Source organism: Triticum urartu, chromosome 7A (assembly GCF_056163025.1).
Source record: "Triticum urartu cultivar PI428250 chromosome 7A, HENAU_Tu73, whole genome shotgun sequence".
Lineage (NCBI taxonomy): Eukaryota > Viridiplantae > Streptophyta > Magnoliopsida > Poales > Poaceae > Triticum > Triticum urartu.
The window spans coordinates 53315558-53333301 of record NC_141879.1 but is presented as its reverse complement, the minus strand read 5'-3'; the positions used below and the strand labels follow the sequence as shown (position 1 = coordinate 53333301).

The 17744-nt window shown below is 44.0% G+C and overlaps 1 pseudogene; it reads left to right on the top strand.

Moving 5' to 3' along the window:
* Nucleotides 1–675: 675 nt before the first annotated feature.
* On the top strand, nt 676–16078 carry LOC147957647 (uncharacterized; annotated as a pseudogene).
* Nucleotides 16079–17744: the final 1666 nt, after the last annotated feature.

Here is a 17744-nt window from a genome sequence, read left to right as displayed (position 1 = left end):
TTTAGCAGTGTAGTATAATTTGCACACATATTGTTTAGTACTTTCATGCATACATAAACAAAATAATAGAAAAATGAATTTAATTAGCAAAAAAATTAGTACAAAACAATTAACATTGGTATTACCCTTAAAAGAATAAAAAATATAAACAATTCACAAAATTAGCACAAAGATGCACTTTTTATAATATGTAGAATAAATGTATAAGAGTGTAGTTTTCGTACTCTGATGTAATTTGTAAATGTAGTACTTGCATGTATACATTTACACACACTCAACAATAGGAAATATACGTAAAGAAAAAAACAACAGAAAAACAGAAAAATAAAAGCGTACACTTGCAGAAAACAAAAGCAAACACATGAAGAAAAGCATAATCACACCAAAATCCAGCCCAAGAAGGAAATCGACTGACCCAAAATAGGGGTCAGTCAAATCCAAACAGGCCCAGTATGACCAGCAGCAAAACAAAACTTGAAAGAAAAAAAAAACTACACAAATCTTAAAGCACAATTCAAGGGCTAAAAAATTGACTGACCACAAAGGTAAAAGTCAGCTGACTGAAATCTAGCTAAACTGATGCGGGAGGGCATCGAAACAGGCCTATAAGTACTTGTAATTTCTCAGAGGGATAAGCAGTGTGTGTAATGTTCTTCTATCTTGGTATCAATCGCCATGGCCTTCGAGGACATCTTCGGTGAGCTCCCAACCCCGGCTGCACCCAACTCCTCCTCTCAGTCATCTCCTCCAGCCGCTTCTCCACCTTTCTCCACCCTCACTCCGGCTGCGACCTCTGCCCTAGCCACTACGCTCGCTTACTCCTTTGCCACCCCCGTCGACCCCCTTCTCCAGAACATCCACAACGACCACATCTCGAACTACATCAAGTTCAAACTCGACCCTGTCGAAAACAATTACATCAAGTGGCGCACCTTCTTCACTTGCGTCCTCACCAAGTATCGCCTTCCGGATCACATCACGCATCCTCCACCTCCCAACCCCGACGCGGCGTGGCTCGCCGTCGACCAACGCCTCATTCTCTAGATGCTCTTCACCCTGGCGGACTCCCTCCTCGAGATGATCATGGGCGGCGCTTTCGATGCGTTCACCGCCTGGTAGCACATCCGCAACTACTTCCTCACCAACTAGGGGGCGCAACACCTCCACCTCGTGCACAAGTACAGGAACCTCAAGCAGGGCGGCCGCACCGTCACTGACTATGCCCGGAGCCTCAAGGCGCTTGCCGATGGTCTCGCCGACACTGGCCACCAGGTATCCGCTGATGATCTCGCCATGCAGTTCCTCCATGGACTCGACGGCCGCTTCGACATGATCCACACCATCCTCGGTGACACGGTGCCCCTTCCTCCCTTCGAGGTCGCGGTCTCCCGTGTGGATCTTGCGGAGTACAACATCAATCTCTGTGCTGCCGAGGCCAGCGCCGCTGCCCTCACCTTCTCCGGTAGCTCTACCTCCACCAACGACCACGGTGATCGCGGTGATCGCAGCAATTGCCCCCCTCCCTCTAGACGCGGCAACGGGGGCACCTGCGTACTGGTTATCGTGCATGTGGTCGTGGCCGCGGTCGTAGCCACTCTGACTAGTTTGGCCGCGGATCTACACTGCAGCAACTGTCCCCATGGACGGGATACTTCCCCCCATTTGGCATGGCTCTACCTCAACCTCGCCCCAGCTAGATTCCGCCCAATGCTGCGGGCGTTCTTGGACCGCACCCTGGTGTCCGCTATCAAGCGTACTCGTTGATACTCTCGGGCTCCTCCTCACCGCACCAGACGGCACCTCCCGCGCCCTACTCGTACGACTCTCCTTCATGGGATCACGCCGCACTCTTCAACCATGCCTACAGCCAGAACGGTCTTCCTGCCAACAACGCCGACTAGATCCCTGACTCTGGTGCGGCCACCCACTTCACTGGTAATCCTGCTAATCTCTCCTTGTTTTGCTCTTTACCAAAGCATTTTTCATCGAGCATCATTGCAGGCAATGGCCATCATATTCCCATTATTGGCACCGGCACCACCTCCCTTCCCCCCACCAATCTCTCTTTACGTGATGTTGTCGTTGCACCCGGCATTTTCAAAGATCTCATTTCTATCTGCAATCTCTCCCGTGATAACAATGTTGAAGTCGCTTTTAACCCTCTTGGTTTTTCTGTGAAGGCACTTCCCAGTCGCACTCCCCTCATAAAGTCCAGTAGCCCGAGCCCGCTCTACCCCTTGTACGGCACCACCTCCTCTGGCGTCAACGCGTTTGTCACCACCATCTGCGGATTGTGGCGCTGCTGGCTCGGCCACCCTAGCAAAGCCACCTTAGAATCTTTATCTCAAAGCTTCCTTCCCGATTGTAATAAGCATGTTAGTGCCACTTGTAGTTCTTGTCAGCTCGGGAAGCAACCCCGTTTACCTTTTTATTCATCAAATAATTGTACTACTGCACCATTTCAATTAATCCATTGTGATCTTTGGACTTCACCGGTTGTGAGTTTTTCGGGCTATGCCTATTACCTAATTATTCTAGATGATTACTCTCACTACTCTTGGTCATTTCCTCTTTGACACAAATCCGAGACGTCCTCTATTCTTCAACGCTTCTTTAACTACATCTACACTCACTTTCATACCCTCATACAATGCATGCATTGTGACAATGGCGGTGAATTCATCAAACACTCCCTTCGCACCTTCTTCTCTACCTACGGCATCATCTATCGCCTCTCGTGCCCACATAAGTCTCCTCAAAATGGCAAAGCGGAACGCATCCTCCGCACCATGAGCGACGTGGTCCGCACGCTCCGTCTCCACGCCCACTTAACACTGCCACCTATCTCTTGAACCGCCGTACATCCACCACAATGGCCCCCTAGAGCCCTACTACCTTCTCACGGATGTTCGACCCACCTATGACCATCTTTGGGTTTTTGGTTGCCTATGTTTTCACAATCTCTATGCTACTAGCCCCAACAAACTAGTCCCCTGCTCCACCCACTGCGTTCTCCTTGGTTACCCTCTCGCACACAAGGGCTACTGCTGTCTCGACCTGCCAACCCGCAAACTTATCATTTTCTGGCACATTGTGTTTGACGAATCCACCTTTCCTTACGTACCCCCCCCACGCCCGGCCACTGCGCTCCCCCGCCACACCAGATCCCACCCCGATTCTCGTGCCCGCACCCCACCTGCGCACAATCCCCTCCAGGATTCCCCCTTCCTTGGACGCCAGACTGGCGCCCAGATCCGCCTCGTGCTCCCCTCCACCAGCCCACGCGTCATGCATGTCCTCCTGCCGCCCCATTCAACCGACCGGGTTTGCCCCCAGCCCCATGACGAGCCACGCATCATCACCCAATCCGCCTCGTACTGAATCCCTTGGACAGCCTGCTGCCGATCCGCTTGGATCTCCCGCCCGTCTCGGATCCCCACCAGATTCGCCTGCCACTTGATTCGTCTCCGTCGTATCTATAATTTTTTTATTGTTTCATGCCAATAGTATTCAACTTTTACATACTTTTGGCAACTTTTTATTTGATTTATTTGGACTAATTTACTTATCCAGTGCCCAGTGCCAGTTCTTGTTTGTTACATATTTTTGTTTCGCAAAAAATCCATAACAAACAAAGTCCAAACGTGATAAAAATTTACGGAGAATTATTTTGGAATATATGTGCTTTTTAGGAGGTGGAATCAACGCAAACGGGGGCCCACAGTGCCCACAACCCACCAGGGTGCGCCAGGAACCCCCTGGCGTGCCCAATGTCTTGTGCCCTCCTCGAAGGTCGGTTGGGGCCCTTCTTCTGGCGCAAGAAAGATAATTTATGGAAAAAAATCATGTAAAAGTTTCAGCGCAATCAGAGTTGCGTATCTCCGGGAATATAAGAAATGGTTTTCGGCCAGATCTGAGGAAGGCGAAACAGAAGAGAAAAGAGAGGGAGATTGAATCTCGGAGGGGCTCCCGCCCCTCCACCGCCATGGAGACCATGGACCAGAGGGGGAACCTTCCTCCCATCTGGGGGGGGAGGCCAAGGTAGAAGAAGAAGGAGGGGGGCTCTCTCCGCCTCACTTCCGGTGGCGCCGGAGTGCCACCGGGGCAACAATCGTGACGGCGATCTACATCAGCAATCTTGCTACCGTCAACACCAACTCTCTCCCCCTCTATGCAGCGGTGTAACACCTCTTTCCCCCACTGTAATCTCTACTTAAACATGGTGCTCAACTCCATATATTATTTCCCAACGATATTTGGCTATCCTATGATGTTTGAGTAGATCCGTTTTGTCCTATGAGTTAATTGTGATCTTGGTTGGGATGATTGTCTATTTTATTAACGGTGCTGTCCTACGGTGCCGACCGTCTACGGCAAACGCGAGGGGCCCCCTCTGTAGGGTGTTGCAATATGTTCATGATTCGCTTATGGTGGGTTGCGAGAGTGACAGAAACTTCAACCGAGTAGGTGGGTTATGTCGTATGGGAGTAAAGAGGACTTGATACTTAATTCTATGGTTGGGTTTTGATACGTCTCCGTCGTATCTACTTTTGCAAACACTTTTGCACTTGTTTTTCATTCTAACTTGCATGATTTGAATGGAACTAACCCGGACTGACGCTGTTTTCAGCAAAATTGCCATGATGTTATTTATGTGCAGACACAAAAGTTCTCGGAATGACCTGAAACTTCACGGAACAACTTTTCAAAATTGCCAAGATGAAGGCCAGGGGACCCACCACCTGTCCACGAGGGTGCCCCCCCCAAGGGCGCGCCTCCCTACCTCGTGGGCCCCCTGGAGCTCCTCCGACGCCAACTCCAACTCTATATATTTGCTTTCAGGGAGAAAAAATCAAGGAGAAGAATTCATCATGCTTTACGATACGGAGCCGCCGCCAAGCCCTAAAACCTCTCGGGAGGGCTGATCTGGAGTCCGTTCGGGGCTCCGGAGTCGGGCATTCGTCGTCGTCGTCATCATCAACCATCCTCCATCACCAATTCCATGGTGCTCACCACCGTGCGTGAGTAATTCCATCGTAGGCTTGCTGGACGGTGATGGGCTGGATGAGACTATCATGTAATCGAGTTAGTTTTGTTAGGGTTTGATCCCTAGTATCCACTATGTTCTGAGATTGATGTTGCTATGACTTTGCTATGCTTAATGCTTGTCACTAGGGCCCGAGTGCCATGATTTCAGATCTGAACCTATTATGTTTTCATGAATATATGTGTGTTCTTGATCCTATCTTGCAAGTCTATAGTCACCTACCGGTGATGACCATAGTTTGAGGAGTTCATGTATTCACTATGTGCTAATGCTTTGTTCCGGTTCTCTATTAAAAGGAGGCCTTAATATCCCTTAGTTTCCATTAGGACCCCGCTGCCATGGGAGGGTAGGACAAAAGATGTCATGCAAGTTCTTTTCCATAAGCACGTATGACTATATTCGGAATACATGCCTACATTACATTGATGAATTGGAGCTAGTTCTGTATCACCCTATGTTATGATTTTTACATGATAAACCGCATCCGGCATAATTATCCGCCACCGATCCAATGCCTACGAGTTTTCCATATACAGGTTTTCGTTTATTTACTTTCCCATTGCTACTGTTACAATCACTACAAAACACCAAAAATACTACTTTTACTTCCGTTACTTTTGTTACCGTTACCGTCACTATCATATTACTTTGGTGCATATATTAAGTTATCCAGGTGTGGTTGAATTGACAACTCAACTGCTAATACTTGAGAATATTCTTTGGCTCCACTTGTGTCGAATCAATAAATTTGGGTCGAATACTCTACCCTCGAAAGCCGTTGTGATCCCCTACACTTGTGGGTTATCAAGACTAATTTCTGGCGCCGTTGCTGGGGAGCATAGCTCTATTCATTAAGTCACTTCAGATTTATGTCTGCTGGACACTATGAAGAACTTGAAAGACGCTAAGACAACAATTTATCCCTCAACTATGAGGGGAGGTAAGGAACTGCCATATAGCTCTGCACTTGATTCACCTTCTGTTTTGAGTAAGCTTGCGACACCTAAACCTGCTTCTGCTATTCGTTCTAATATGTCGCATGTTATTGATGATGCCACTTCTGCTATGCATGATACTTATGATGAAACTACTTCTATGCTTGATACTGATACTACTGTTCCCCTTAGTGAATTTATTGATGAACAAATTGCTAGGGCTAGAGAGAAAGAAATTATTGAAACTGATTATATTGATGAAAGTGATGATGAAGATATGCCTGTTATTCCTGAAGGTTATGTTTTTGATATGGAAGCTTCTACAGCTATTTTAGCCTACAAAGATAGATCTGAGCTCAAGAGGCTATTAGTTAAATGGAATAAGGAATCTCTTAAAGATAGAATGAAACCTGACCCTGCTTTTGCTACTTCACCTATCTGTGTTGCCGATAAGGATTATGAATTCTCTATTGATCCTGATATAATTACTTTGGCTGAATCTGATCCTTTTCATGGCTATGAATCTGAAACTGTTGTGGCACATCTTACTAAATTAAATGATATAGCCGCCCTGTTAACTAATGATGAGAGATCTCGCTACTTTTATATCCTTAAAATATTTCCGTTCTCATTAAAGGGTGATGCTAAAATATGATTTAATTCTCTTGATCCTGGTTGTGTGCGTAGTCCCCAGGATATGATTTATTACTTCTCTGCTAAATATTTCCCTGCTCATAAGAAACAAGCTGCTTTGAGGGAAATATACAAATTTGTGCAAATTGAAGAAGAGAGTCTACCACAAGCTTGGGGGAGGCTTCTCAAGTTACTTAATGCTTTGCCTGATCATCCTCTTAAGAAAAATGAAATACTTGATATCTTTTATAATGGACTAACCGATGCTTCCAGAGATTACCTAGATAGTTGTGCTGGTTCTGTTTTCAGGGAAAGAACACTGGATGAAGCTGAAATTCTATTGAATAATATGTTGACAAATGAAAATAATTGGACACATCCTGAGCCATCTCCTGAGCCAATTACTGAGCCTATTCCTAACCAACTTCGAAGAAGAGAGCTGTTCTATTTCTCAGTCCTGAAGATATGCAAGAGGCAAAGAAATCAATGGAAGAAAAAGGTATTAAAGCTGAAGATGTTAAGAATTTACCTCCTATTGAAGAAATACATGGTCTTAATTTACCGCCTGTTGAAGAAACATATGATCTTGATCCATTACCTATTGATGAACCTCCAGGTCCTGATAACCCGACACAGGTAGTAAAGATAAATTCTCTCTATAGATTCGATGAAGGTGATATTCCTCACTATAAGTCTGCTAGAAAATGCTTAGAGGAGTTTGATAATTTTATTGTCAAACAAGAAAATTTTAATGCTTATTTTGGTAGACAACTGAAATACGATTCCGATATGCTTAAACACGTGGGTGATTACATGGCCGATGTTAGAGGTGAACTTAAACTTATTAGCAAACATGCTTCTATGGTTACCACTCAAGTAGAACGAGTACTTAAAGCTCAAAATGATTTGCTCAATGAAATGAACAGTAAGAAAAATGATTATGCTGTTAGAGTGGCTACTAGAAATAGTAGAATGACTCAGGAACCTTTGTATCCCGATGGCCACCCTAGGAGAATTGAGCAAGATTCTCAGAGAAATAATATTGATGCACCTAGTTCTTCTAAAAGGAAGAAAAAGAAAAATGATAGGACTTTGCAAACTTCTAGTGAACCTATTGCTGAACCACCTGAGAATCCAAAATGATATATCTATTTCTAATGCTGAAACACAATCTGGTAATGAACATGAACCTAGTGAAAATGTTAATGATGATGTTCATGATGATGCTCAACCTAGTAATGATAATGATGTAGAAATTGAACCTGCTGTTGATCTTGGTAACCCACAATCAAAGAATCAACGTTATGATAAGAGAGACTTTGTTGCTAGGACACATGGTAAAGAAAGGGAACCATGGGTTCAGAAACCAATGCCTTTTCCTCCCAAACCATCCAAGAAAAAGGATGATGAGGATTTTGAGCGCTTTGCTGAAATGATTAGACCTATCTTTTTGCATATGCAATTAACTGATATGCTCAAAATGAATCCTTATGCTAAATATATGAAAGATATTGTTACAAATAAAAGAAAGATACCAGAAGCTGAAATTTCCACCATGCTTGCTAATTATACTTTTAAGGGTGGAATACCAAAGAAACTTGGAGATCCAGGAGTACCTATTATACCATGCTCCATTAAAAGAAACTATGTTAAAACTTCTTTATGTGATCTTGGAGCCAGTGTTAGTGTTATGCCTCTCTCTTTAGATCGTAGACTTGATTTGAATAAGTTGACACCTACTGAAATATCTTTGCAAATGGATGATAAATCAACTGCTATACCTGTCGGTATTTGTGAGGATGTGCCTGTTGTGGTTGCAAACGTTACTATTTTAACGGACTTTGTAATTCTTGATATTCCCGAGGACGATAGTATGTCTATTATTCTTGGAAGACCATTTTGTAATACTGCAGGGGCTGTTATTGATTGCAACAAAGGCAATGTCACTTTTCATGTTAATGGTAATGAGCATACGGTACACTTTCCGAGGAAAAAACCTCAAGTCCATAGTATCAACTCTATTGGAAAAATTCCATCGATTATATTTGGAGGTTTTGAGTTTCCTCTTCCTACTGTCAAGAAGAAATATGATATTCTTATTATTGGGGATGTGCATATCCCTGTTGAGGTAACATAGTGTTATTCGAAATTTCTCTAGTTCCATGTTAATCGGAATGAGTTTGTTAACAAGACTTGATCAACCTTGTTAGTGGATTCCTTTTGATGAGCATGAGATGGATGAAACTAGAAGGCACAACCTTCTGTACCCTCTTTATACTTTCTGTTATTTAGTTGAAATAAAGTAAAAATAGTATTTTTCTGTCTGTTTTCTGATTTATCCGTGCAATATAAAAATACTCGAAAATAAAAGTTCTCCAAATGCCCTGAAAATGAAATATGATTTTTTCTAGAATATTTGAGGATTTATGGAACTGAGAACACAGCAGGGGGTCAACCACCTGGGCACGAGGGTGGAGGGCGCGCCCCCCTGCCTCGTGGGCCCACGGTGACCCTCCTCCACTTATTCCTGCACCCATACACTCCTTCTTCCTCCCACAAACACGAATATCCAGCTCAATCGCGAGTTCTAGCTCACTTTGCTGCGATTTTCGATCTCCTTGCTTAAAGCACCTCTCACAAAACTGCTTGGGGAGATTGTTCCTTGGTATGTGACTCGTCCATCGGTCCAATTAGTTTTTGTTCTAGTGCTTTATTCATTGCAAATTTGTGCTGCCTAGGTGACCATGTTCTTGAGCTTGCATGTCAAATTTATATGGTTCCAAGTAGTTCTAATGCTTGATATAGGCTCTAGGCACTTGTAGGAGTACGTGCTATCAGTTTTATTGAGTTTGGTTCACTTTTGTTTGAAGTTACTAAAAATTTCAGAAATTTTTCAGAGGAAGAAATATGCTTAGGAAAATGTTCCAAGGGGGTTCTTCAAGAAAGCAAGGACCCAGGCTTGCAATGCGTGATGCTGATGAGGAGCCACCCAGGGACGCTCCAGTGCGGCCCTGTGAATAGCCTTCAGAAAATTTTATGGATCGAGCGGGAATCAAGGAAGAATTTAACGCATATTTGCGTAATGCCGATCTTGTGAGCTTTGAGGCAGACAAATGCCCCCAGTACCATCATCTCACTAGCTCATTTGTGAGGAGGTTTGCATTTTCATCATCACGTAATTCTCCAACGGTCATGTTTGATCTTTATGAAAAATCTTATACCATGGACCTAGAGGATTTTACTTCTGCTTGCAAACTTCCCCAATGGGGTAGTGTTAGGGATCTCCGTAAATCTGAATTTAGAGACTTTCTTGCTGGTATAACCGTAGGGGAATCTAGAGATATAGCACAAGCTACCATAGGGAGCATTCATTTTCCTGCTATACATTATTTTGCTCTCTTCATAGGTAGATGCATAAATGATAAAGATGAAGCATGTCACATGTGTGTCCCTGGTCTCAGTATTCTTAGGAGTGTTGTGTTGGGAGACCAATCTTATAATTTGGGAGCCATTGTTGCACGTAGGTTGCATCATAATAGATTTAATGGAGATTTCTTCGGAGGAATTTATGCAACCCGCTTAGCTGATTATCTCGATGTGGACATTCGTGAGGATGATATGGAGTTGCCTCCTACTTATTTAGACTATAATTCTATGGTCTACCATCAGTATATCGAGAGGAATGAATCACCTCTCCAGTATCGACTAATCTTTGACAAACGGCGTGTTGTGCGTATTACTCTCCCTGCTCCTGCCTTCTTTGATTATCAGGCAAAAGGAAGATATGTTATTACCAGAGAGGAGGCAGATGAGTACGAGAGGAGGGCGGAGGCAGCTCGACGCGATGCTGCAGCTCAGGAGGCGATAGCCGCTGCATCGCAGTACGACCCCAGCTACAACTATGGGTATCCGCCAGGCCATCCGTGGCAATGAACCAACTTAGGCCAAAAGCCTAAGCTTGGGGGAGTACGTATTTCCCACCGACATTACATTTATGTTCTCACACACTCATTACTAGATGTCGGTGCTCACACTCTTTCATTGTAATATCCATGCTAGTTTAGTTTCTTTTTCTTGCTTTCTTCTTTTGTGTTTAATAAACTTTAAGAAAACCAAAAAAAATTAGTGTAGCTTTTAGCTAGTTTACTTTTCTTGCTGTAGTAGTAATAATTAAAAATAAAACCCAAAAATATTTCCCATTCTTCTTTTGCTTGTTGGGAGCTTTCCCGTGTAAATAGCTTTTATTTCTTTTCTTTTCTTTGGGGGTCGATAGGAGAAGACCATAATTAAATTGTTGAAGTGGCTCTTATATGCATTATTGTTGATTTAACCAAAAGCCCATATTGCCTTGTCTTCTCCTGTTTATTGAATGCTCGCAGATTTCAGCTTAGTCCAATGCACGTGCACTCTTATTACTATTCACATCGTTCGGTCGTGCAAGTGAAAGGCAATTATGATGATATATGATGGACTGATTGAGATGAGAAAAGCTGGTATGAACTCGACCTCTCTTGTTTTTGTAAATATGATGAGTTCATCGTTCCTGATTCAGCTTATTATGAATAAACATGTTTGCAATGAAAATTAGAGATCATAGTTGCTCGTGCCATGCTTGATTAGCTATGAGTTATAATGGTTTACCTTGCATGCCAACATGCTATTAAAATGGTTGTGATATGGTATAGTGGGGTGGTATCCTCCTTTGAATGATTTAACCGACTGGACTTGGCACATGTTCACGCATGTAGTTGAAACAAATCAACATAGCCTTCACGATATTTATGTTCATGGTGGGTTATATCCTACTCATGCTTGCATCCAATGTTTATTAATTTTAATGCATGTTCATGACTGTTGTCGCTCTCTAGTTGGTCGCTTCCCAGTCTTTTGCTAGCCTTCACTTGTACTAAGCGGGAATACAGCTTGTGCATCCAATCCCTTAAACCCCAAAGTTATTCCATATGAGTCCACCATACCTTCCAATATGCGGTATCTACCTGCCGTTCCAAGTATATTTGTATGTGCCAAACTCTAAACCTTCAAATAAACATTCTGTTTTGTATGCTCGAATAGCTCATGTATCAACTAGGGTTGCCCTTATCTTCCATGTTAGGCGGGTTATTCTCAAGAGGAGTGGACTCCGCTCCTCATTCACGAGAAAATGGCTGGTCACTGGGATGCCCAGTCCCATGCTTTATGCAAACTAAATCAAAATAATTGCAAACAAAACTCCCCCTAGGACTTTTGCTAGTTGGAGACACTCGTTCTTTCGAGCAAGTCATGGATTGATGCTTGTTGGTGGAGGGGGAGTATAAACTTTACCATTCTGTTTGGGAACCGCCTATAATGTGTGTAGCATGGAAGATATCGCCATCTCTTGGTTGTTATGTTGAAAATGAACGTATGCCGCTCAAAATATTATTTATCTGTGCTTTAAAATCGAGCTCTGGCACCTCTACAAATCCTCGTTTCCCTCTGCGAAGGGCCTATCTATTTACTTTTATGTTGAGTCATCACCCTCTTATTAAAAGCACTAGCTGGAGAGCGCAGCTGTCAATTGCATTCATTACTATTAATTTATATTGGGTATGACTATGATTGGATCTCTTTTACCATGAATTACAATGTCTAGTCAGTCCTTGATCTTTAAAGGTGCTCTGCATTTATGTTTTGCGGTCTCAGAAAGGGCTAGCGAGATACCATCTTGTTATATCATATTATGATTGTTTTGAGAAAGTATTGTCATCCGAGATCTATTATTATGGCTCGCTAGTTGATTATGCTATTGATATGAGTAAACACGAGACCTGAGAGTTATTGCAAATGTGGTTAGTCATGATCTTTGATGAAAACTTGAATGCTAGCTTTTTACATATTTACAACAACAAGAGCAAACAGAGTTTGTAAAAGTTTTTCTTTATCTCTTTCAGTTTATCAACTGAATTGCTTGAGGACAAGCAAAGTTTAAGCTTGGGGGAGTTGATACGTCTCCGTCGTATCTACTTTTCCAAACACTTTTGCCCTTGTTTTGGACTCTAACTTGCATGATTTGAATGGAACTAACCCGGACTGACGCTGTTTTCAGCAGAGTTGCCATGATGTTATTTATGTGTAGAAACAAAAGTTCTCTGAATGACCTGAAACTTCACGGAACAACTTTTCAGAAATAATAAAAAAAATTTGCAAAAGATGAAGGCCAGGGGGCCCACCACCTGTCCACGAGGGTGCCCCCCCTAGGGCGCGCCCCCTACCTCGTGGGCCCCCTGGAGCTCCTCCGACGCCAACTCCAACTCTATATATTTGCTTTCGGGGAGAAAAAAAATCAAGGAGAAGAATTCATCGCGTTTTACGATACAGAGACGTATCAACCAAGCCCTAAAACCTCTCGGGAGGGCTGATCTGGAGTCCGTTCGGGGCTCCGGAGAGGGGGATTCGTCGCCATCGTCATCATCAACCATCCTCCATCACCAATTACATGATGCTCACCGCCGTGCGTGAGTAATTCCATCATAGGCTTGCTGGACGGTGATGGGTTGGATCAGATCTATCATGTAATCGAGTTAGTTTTGTTAGGGTTTGATCCCTGGTATCCACTATGTTCTGATATTGATGTTGCTATGACTTTGCTATGCTTAATGCTTGTCACTAGGGCCCGAGTGCCATGATTTTAGATCTGAACCTATTATGTTTTCATGAATATATGTGTGTTCTTGATCCTATCTTGCAAGTCTATAGTCACCTACTATGTGTTATGATCCGGCAACCCCGAAGTGACAATAATCGGGACCACTCCCGGTGATGACCATAGTTTGAAGAGTTCATGTATTCACTATGTGCTAATGCTTTGTTCCGGTTCTCTATTAAAAGGAGGCCTTAATATACCTTAGTTTCCATTAGGACCCCGCTGCCATGGGAGGGTAGGACAAAATATGTCATGCAAGTTCTTTTCCATAAGCACGTATGACTATATTCGGAATACATGCCTACATTACATTGATGAATTGGAGCTAGTTATGTGTCACCCTATGTTATGATTGTTACATGATGAACCGCATCCGCTTTAATTATCCATCACCGATCCAATGCCTACGAGTTTTCCATATACAGGTTTTCGTTTATTTAATTTCCCGTTGCTACTGTTACAATCACTACAAAACACCAAAAGTACTACTTTTACTTCCCTTACTTTTGTTACCATTACCGTCACTATCACATTACTTTGCTACTAAATACTTTGTTGCAGATATTAAGTTATCTAGGTGTGGTTGAATTGAGAACTCAGCTGATAATACTTGAGAATATTCTTTGGCTCCCCTTGTGTCGAATCAATAAATTTGGGTTGAATACTCTATCCTCGAAAGCTGTTGCAATCCCCTACACTTGTGGGTTATCAGGTTTCATGACCTTAATGATCTTTAGTAGTTGCGGATGCTTGCTAGAGTTCCAATCATAAGTGCATATGATCCAAGTAGAGAAATTATGTTAGCTCATGCCTCTCCCTCATATAAAATTACAAGAATTATTACCGGTACTTGTTATCGATTACCTAGGGACAAATAACTTTCTTGTTGACACAAACCCTTTTACTAAACACCTAAATTTTATTATCTTGCAAAGTACTTCTTATTTTATTCTTGCAAAGTAGTTCTAGCATCACACCTAGAAAATAGTTTCATACTTGTTTCTGATAAAACAAACATCAAGTGTGCGTAGAGTTGTATTGGTGGTAGATAGAACTTGAGGGAATATTTGTTCTGCCTTTAGCTCGACACTCTTTTTTATCAAAAAGGCTACAAACGATCCCCTATACTTGTGGGTTATCAAGACCTTTTTCTGGTGCCGATGCCGGGGAGCAATAGCGTGGGGTGAATATTCTCGTGTGTGCATGTTTGCTTTATCACTAAGTAGTTTTTATTTTTTGTTCTAGGTTGTTCTCTATCTTTATTTTCTGTTCTAAGTTGTTCTCTATCATGACAGCCCTACTGCCTTCTCACCAATGTTCCACCCACCTACCACCATCTTTGGGTTTTTGGTTGCCTATGTTTTCCGAATCTCTACGCTACTAGACCACATAAACTAGCTCCCCGCTCCACCCGCTGCGTTCTCCTTGGTTACCCTCTCGAACACAAGGGCTACTACTGTCCCGACCTGCAAACCTGCAAAGTTATCGTTTCCCGTCACGTTGTGTTTGACGAATCCACCTTTCCTTACGTACCCCCACCACGCCTGGCCACTACGCCCCCCACCACACCGGATCCCACCCCGATTCTCGCGCCCGCTCCCCACCTGCGCACAATCCCCTCCGGGATTCCCCCTTCCTCGGATGCTAGATTGGCGCCCAGATGCGCCTCGAGCTCCACTCCACCATCCCACGAGCCATGCGTGTCCTCCTGCTGCCCCAGTCACCCGACCGGGTTTGCCCTAGCCCCACGACGAGCCACGCATCATCGCCCCATCCGCCTCATACCGAAGCCCCTAGCCAACCTGCTGCTAATCCGCTTGGATCTCCTGCCCGTCTCGGATCCCCACCAGATTCGCCTGCCACTTCTTCTGAATCATCCTTGCCTTCTTCACCCACCACTCCCATACCACCACGTCGCACTGTCATCTCAGTGGCCCCTCCCATTAACACACATAAAATGGCAAGTCGTCCCAAGCGCGGTTTTGCTCAGCCACGTCGCCTCTTTACCTATTCCACTTCCACCGACATATCCCCCCTCCCTGCCACCTACAAATCTGCTCCTAAAGACCCACATTGGCACGATGCTATGCTCGATGAATTTAATGCATTAATCAAGAACAAAACCTGGTGTTTGGTTCCCAGGCCTGCAGTGTGAACGTGGTCTCCGGCAAGTTGATTTTCTGGCACAAGTTACACTCTGATGGATCCCTCACCCGCTACAAGGCACGTTGGGTCCTCCGGGGATTTACTCAACAGGAAGGCGTCGACTACACGGAGACGTTTAGTCCTGTGGTCAAGCCAGCCACCATTCGTGTGGTTCTCAGCATCGCCACCGCACGCTCTTGGCCCATCCATCAGTTGGATGTGAAAAACGCCTTCTTACATGGCGATCTTGGTGAAAGTGTCTACTGTGCTCAACGTGCCGGCTTCGTTCATCCTTCTTATCCCAATCATGTTTGTCTCCCCAATAAGTCACTTTACGGGTTGAAGCAAGCGCCTCGGACCTGGTTCTTGTGTTTTCAGTCCATCATTCTTTCCTAGGGGTTCCTCACCTCCAAGTGTGACACATACCTCTTCATTCTTCAGTGCGGCTCTTCCATGGCCTACCTCCTTCTCTATGTTGATGACATAATTCTCACAGCTAACACCTCGTCCACACTCAAATATGTCATCGCCTCCCTCAAAGTGGAGTTCGCCATGTCCGACCTCTATGACATTCATCATTTCCTTGGTGTCAACGTCACTCGCACCTCCCCCGGGCTCTTCCTTTCCCAACAGTAGTACGTTTTCGAGGTCTTGGATCGGGCCAACATGCTCAATTGTAACCTGATCTCCCCTCCCATCGACACCAAGGCAAAGGTCTCCGCCTTTGATGGCGACCCTCTTTCTAACTCAACCCACTACCACAGCTTAACCAGCGCCATGCAGTGTCTCACCATCACGCGACCCGACATCTCTTATGCCGTCCAACAGGCTTGCTTGTTCATGCATGCTCCCCACACTTCCCATCTCCAGCTCGTCAAACGGATCCTGCAGTACCTACAGGGCACATCACACTACGAACTCGAGTTCTACCACTCTTCTTCCCATGAACTTGTGGCCTACTCTTACGCCGATTGGGCTGGGTGCCCAGACACCAGAAAGTCTACTTCCGGCTTCTGCATCTTCCTCGGACCTAACCTTGTATCTTGGTCTCCAAACGTCAACCCACCGTATCACGTTCTAGCGCGGAAGCCGAATATCGAGCCATGGCCAACTGTGTGGCCGAGGCCACTTGGCTTCGTCAACTTCTCCGCGAGCTCCACCGCCATCCGACGCGAGCTACTGTTGTTTACTGTGATAACATGGTGCGACCTATCTCTTGTCCAACCCCGTGCAGCATCAATGCACCAAGCATGTCGAAATCGACTTGCACTTTGTTCGGATTGCATCGCATTGGGCGAAGCACGTGTTCTGCATGTCCCCTCGGGCTGTCAGTTCGCCGATATCTCCACCAAAGGGCTTCAGTCCGTCGTCTTCACCGACTTTCGTGCCAGTCTGAACATCCACCCCGGCGGAGTTCCGACTCGGGGGTGGGGGGGTGTTAACGTGACAGTCTGTATGTATGTATTTGTGTTGTACCGTTGTACCTGAGTCCTAGTCTTCAGGATCTTAACCACCACTCCACGCACAAGGCCTGCGTGCCTATGCATGCGGGAGGGTATGGGAACCGGCCTATATGTACTTTTAATCTCTGAGAGGAATAGACAGTGTGTGTAATCATCTTGCATCTAAAATTCTCAGAATGATTTCTTGCCAAGTTTCAGTCAACACGTTGACCGTTTGATTTTCCCTTGTTTGTTTGCTTTATATAAGACTAGCGTTGTGACCCGTGCATTTGCGCGGCTAGATTTCTACATTTATGCTACAGGGTATACTGATATGATAGTGCATACATGATTAAAACCCTATACCCAAGTTGCTTGGCATTGTTTCTTAGCCAATTATTTTCCACACAATTTTTGCTTGATATAATCCTAGTAAACATGTATGTCATACTTATGTTTTTGGTAATATTTAAATGCATTTGATACTTATATTGAATGTTACTTTGCCTTTTTTTTCCTTCCATAACTACATATTGCATGTCATCGATGGAAATCTTTAAAAAAAATCTAATCTACAACTGCATATCACCTATAGGTTTTATATTGATGTAATTCTAAATAGCTAATTTTGTTTCATTGTGTAGTGAAATTTCATATGTTTATCAAGAAATGATTTTTTTTACTTCATATAGAACTAAATTACTTGCCAGGTGTCCCGCACATTATAGTGGCTATGTTGCTTTTTAGTTATTATTTTTACATATTTTAATTTTAAAACTCAACCACTTATAATCTATTTAATGTTTTGTCTATATGTCACATTGAATTATTGAATTTCTATCATTTCTCCCTTTGCATCA